At 45.5% G+C, this 5,485-nt stretch overlaps 1 pseudogene; it reads left to right on the top strand.

Moving 5' to 3' along the window:
* The first annotated feature begins 1,230 nt into the window (after nt 1–1,230).
* On the top strand, nt 1,231–4,972 carry LOC134809781 (uncharacterized; annotated as a pseudogene).
* Nucleotides 4,973–5,485: the final 513 nt, after the last annotated feature.

The raw sequence follows: 5,485 nt of genomic DNA on the forward strand, positions 1-5,485 counted from the left end.
GACCTATAACTAGACTAAAGTCCCAGCAGGCCCCTATAGGGTGAGGTTGAGAGTGTGACCCATGAGGAGGTGTGCTATACTCAAAAAGAACTGCTTGAGTTTTCTAGTTTATGTAAACAGAAATCTGGAGAACAGGCATGGGAATGGATATTAGGGGTGGGATAATGGTGGAAGGAAAGTAGAGTTGAATCAGGCTGAATTTATTGATTTGGGCCCACTAAGTAGGGACTCTGCATTTAATGTTGCATCTCGAAGAGTTAAAAAGGGTTCTAATGGTTCATTTGCTTGGTTAGCTGAAAGATGCATTAAAAGAGGGCCCACTGTGAATGAGCTGGAAATGCCTGATCTCCCTTGGATTAATGTAGAGGAAGGGATCCAAAGGCTTAGGGAAATTGGGATGGTGGAGTGGATTAGTCAATTTAGACCTACTCATCCCAGCTGGGAGGGTCTAGAAGATATACATTTGACCAATGTCTTGTGAAATAGATTTGTGAGGGCAACACCTGCATCTTTGAAGGACCCTGTCATTGCTCTTCTCTGTATGTCAGATCTAACAGTGGGAACTACAGTCACTCAACTACAAAATTTAAATACAATGGGAATAATTGGATTCTGAGGGGGCAGGGGACAAGTGGCAGCACTCAACCATCAAAGGTGGGCGTAGCTACCATAATAGACAGCAGAGGCAAAGCAGCAATCAGAATAGTCTGAATTGTATAGGGCTGTGGCATTGGCTAATTAATCATAGTTCCTAGAAGTGAAATTGATATGAAGCCTACTGCATTCCTACTTAATTTATAGGAGCGGAAAACTTCTAGGTTGAATGGACAAAAGACTAATTTGAGGCTGGGCATGGTGGCTCAAGCCTCTAATCCTAGCACTTTGGGAGGCTGAGGCCAGTGGATCGCCTGAGGTCAGGGGTTCAAGACCAGCTTGGACAACATGGTGAAACCCCGTCTCTACTAAAAATACAAAAAATTAGCTGGGTGTGGGGATGGGCACCTGTAATCCTAGCTACTTGGGAGGCTGAGGCAGGAGAATCGCTTGAACCTAGAAGGTGGAGGTTATGGTGAGCCAAGATCACGCCACTGCACTCCAGCCTGGATGACAGAGTGAGACTTTGTCTCAAAAAAAAAAAAAAAAGACTAATTTGAATTATAAAAGCAGAGAATCACAGCCCCTTAACCGATTTCCAGACTTAAGCCAGTATACAGACTCAGGACCCCTTGAATGAAGGTGAAGCCAGGTCGCCATGAGGAAGGACCCCCCATTATACCAACAATTTATGCAGTTAATCTTTCTCCCATCCTTCCCCAAGGAGACCTCTGGCCTTTTACCAGGGCAACTGTGCACTGGGGAGAGGGAAATTATTAGACATTTCGGGGACTATTGGACACTGGCTCTGAGCTGATGTTGATTCCACGGGACCCAAAAACATCATTGTGGTCCTCCAGTTAAAGTAGACACTTATGGAGGTCAGGTAATTAATGGAGTTTTAGCTCACGTCTGACCCAGTCCACTGGGTCCCCGGACTCATCCTGTGGTCATTTCCGCAGTGCCAGAATGCATAGTTGGCATAGACGTACTTAGCAGCTGGCTCCCTGACTGGGAGGGTGAGGGCTATTATGGTGGGAAAGGCCAAATGGAAGCCATTAGAGCTGCCTCTACCTAGAAAAATAGTAAATCAAAAACAATATCGCATGATTGGAGGGATTGCGGAGATTAGTGCCACCATTAAGGACTTGAAAGACACAGGAGTGGTGATTCCCACCAAATCCCTCTTCAATTCTCCCATTTGGCCTGTGCAGAAGACAAATGGATCTTGGAGAATGACAGTGGATTATCATAAGCTTAACCAAGTGGTGACTCCAATTGCAGCTGCTGGACCAGATGAGGTTTCATTGCTTGAACAAATTAACACATCTCCTGGTACCTGGTATGCAGCCATTGATTTGGCAAATGGCTTTTTCTCCATTCCTGTCCATGAGGCCTACCAGAAGCAATTTGTCTTCAGCTGGCAAGGCCAGCCATATACCTTTACTGTCCTACCTGAGAGGTATATCAATGCTCAGGCTTTGTGTCATAATCTTATTCAGAAAGAACTTGTTTGCTTTTTGCTTCCACGAGATATCATACTAGTCCATTACATTAATGACATTATGCTGATTGGATCCAAAGAGCAAGAAGTAGCAAACACACTGGACTTATTGGTGAAATATTTGTGTACCAGAAGATGGGAAATAAATCCGACTAAAATTCAGGGATCTTCTACTTCAGTAAAATTTCTAGGGGTCCAGTGGTGTGGGGCCTGTCAAGATATTCCTTGTAAGGTAAGGATAAGTTGCTGCTGCATTTGGCCCCTCCCACAACCAAGAAAGAGGCACGACACCTAGTGGGTCTATTTGGATTTTGGAGGCAACACGTTCCTCATTTGGGTGTGTTACTCTAGCCCATTTATCAAGTGACACAAAAGGCTGCCAGTTTTGAATGGGGTTCAGAACAGGAGAAGGCTCTGCAACAGGTCCAGGCTGCTGTGCAAGCTGCTCTGCCACTTGGGCCATATGACCCAGCAGATCCAATCGTGCTTGAGGTGTCAGGGATGCTGTTTTGAGCCTTTGGCAGGCCCCCATAGGTGAATCACACAGAAACCCCTAGGATTTTGGTGCAAGGCCCTGCTATCTTTTGCAGACAACTATTCTCCTTTTGAGAGACAGCTCTTGGCCTGTTACTGGGCTTTGGTGGAAACTGAATGTTTGACTATGGGTCATCAAGTCACCATGCGACCTGAACTGCCTATCATAAACGGGGTGCTTTCTGACCCACCCAGCCATAAAGTGGGTCATGCACAGCAGCATTCCATCATCAAATGGAGGTGGTATATACGTGATCAGGCTTGAGCAGGTCCTGAAGGCACAAGTAAGTTACATGAGGAAGTGGCTCAAATGCCCATGGTCTCTATTCCTGCCACCCTGCCTGCTCTCCCCCAGGCTGTACCAATGTCCTCATGGGGAGTTCCCTATGATCAGTTGACAGAGGAAGAGAAGACTAGGGCCTGGTTCACAGATGTTTCTGCACAATAGGTAGGCACCATCTTAAAGTGAACAGCTTACAGTACTACAGCGCCTTTCTAGGACTTCCCTGAAGGACAGCAGTGAAGCCAAATCTTCCCAGTGGGCAAAATTTCGAGCAGTGCACCTGGTTGTGCACTTTGCATGAAAGTAGAAATGGCCAGATGTGTGATTATATACTGATTCATGGGCTGTAGCCAATGTTTTTGCTGTATGGTCAGGGACTTCAAAGAAGCATGATTGGAAAATTGGTGACAAAGAAATTTGGGGAAGAGGCATGTGGATGGACCTCTCTGAGTGGTCAAAAACTGTGAAGATATTTGTATCCCATGTGAGTGCTCACCAATGGGTGACCTCAGCAGAGGAAGATTTTAATAATCAAGTGGATAGGATGACCCATTCTGTGGACACCACTCAGCCTCTTTCCCCAGCAACCCCTGTCATCGCCCAATGGACCCATGAACAAAGTGGCCATGGTGGCAGGGATGGAGTTTACACATGGTCTCAGCAACATGGACTTCCACTCACCAAGGCTGACCTGGCTACGGCCACTGCTGAGTGCCCAATTTGCCAGCAGCAGCGACCAACACTGAGCCCTCGATATGGCACCATTCATCGGGGTGATCAACCAGCTACCTGGTGGCAGGTTTATTATATTGGACCTCTTCCATCATGGAAAGGGCAGAGGTTTGTCCTCACTGGAACAGACAAACCCATTATTCTGGACATGGGTTTGCCTATTCTGCTTGCATTGCTTCTGCCATCCATGGACTCATGGAATGCCTTATCCACTGTCATGGTATTCCACACAGCATTGCCTCTGATGAAGGCACTCATTTTATGGCAAAAGAAGTGTGGCAGTGGGCTCATGCTCACGGAATTCACTGGTCTTACCGTGTTCCTCATCATCCTGAAGCAGCCAGATTAATAGCATGGTGGAATGGCCTTTTGAAGTCACAATTACAATGTCAAATAGGTGACAATACTTTGCAGGGCTGGGGCAAAGGTCTCCAGAAGGCCGTGTATGCTCTGAATCAGCACCCAATATATGGTACTCTTTCTCCCATAGCCAGGATTCACAGGTTCAGGAATCAAGGGGTGGAAGTGGAAGTAGCACCACTCACCATCACTCCTAGTGATCCACTAGCAACATTTTTGCTTCCTGTTCTCTCGACATTACGTTCTGCTGGCCTAGAGGTCTTAGTTCCAGAGGGAGGAATGCTGCCACCAGGAGAATGCTGCCTTCCATTCCGTTAAACTGGAAGTTAAGATTGCCACCTGGACACTTTGGGATCCTCCTACCTTTAAGTCAACAGGCTAAGAAGGGAGTTAGAGTGTTGGCTGGGGTGATTGACCCAGACTATCAAGATGAAATCAGTTTACTACTCCACAACAGAGGTAAGAAAGAATATGCATGGAATACAGGAGATCCATTAGGGCGTCTCTTAGTATTACCATGCCCTGTGATAAATGTCAAAGGGAAACTACAACAGCCTAATCCAGGCAGGACTACAAATGGCCCAGGCCCTTCAGGAATGAAAGTTTGGGTCACTCCACCAGGAAAAAAAGCATGACCTGCTGAGGCGTTTGCTGAAGGCAAAAGGAATTCAGAATGGGTAGTAGAAGAAGGCAGTAATCAATACCAGCTATGACCACGTGACCAGATGCAGAAACGAGGACTGTAACTGTCATAAGTATTTCCTCCTTCTTTTGTTAAAACATGTTTGTGCATGTATATACTTGTATTAAGAAAATATCTTCATTTTATTTCCTTTATCGTGTGACATAAGATTTATTGACTTCATATCAGCATTTAAGCATTGTTAACTTTATGTAATAGTATTTGGGTTGGGGATTGGTGCATTTCTGGTTGCATGAAGGATAGTTGTATTATGTTAGGTATAATTATGACCTTATTATTGCCTTTATTTGAAGATTATATATGATCTCAGGAGTTGTGTATAGGTTCCAGTTGACAAGGGGTGGACTTCTGATGGTTAATACTGAGTGTCAGCTTGCTTGGATTGAAAGATGCAAAGTATTGATCCTGGGTGTTTCTGTGAGGGTGTTGCCAAAGGAGATTAACATTTGAGTCAGTGGTCTGGGAAAGGGAGACTCGCCCTTTAATCTGGGTGCGCACCATCTAATCAGCTGCCAACATGGCTAGAGTATAAAGCAGGCAGGAAAACATGAAGAGATGAGACTGGCCTAGCCTCCCAGCCTACATCTTTCTCCCGTGCTGGACTCTTCCTGCCCTTGAACATCCGACTCTGAGTTCTTTAGTTCTGGGACTCAGACTGGCTTTCCTTGCTCCCCAGCTTGCAGACAGCCTGTAGTGGGACCTTGTGATCATGTGAGTTAATACTTAATAAACTCCCCTTTATATATATATGTAAATATATATCATATATAATATT

Source organism: Pan troglodytes, chromosome 1 (assembly GCF_028858775.2).
Source record: "Pan troglodytes isolate AG18354 chromosome 1, NHGRI_mPanTro3-v2.0_pri, whole genome shotgun sequence".
Taxonomy (NCBI): Eukaryota; Metazoa; Chordata; class Mammalia; order Primates; family Hominidae; genus Pan; species Pan troglodytes.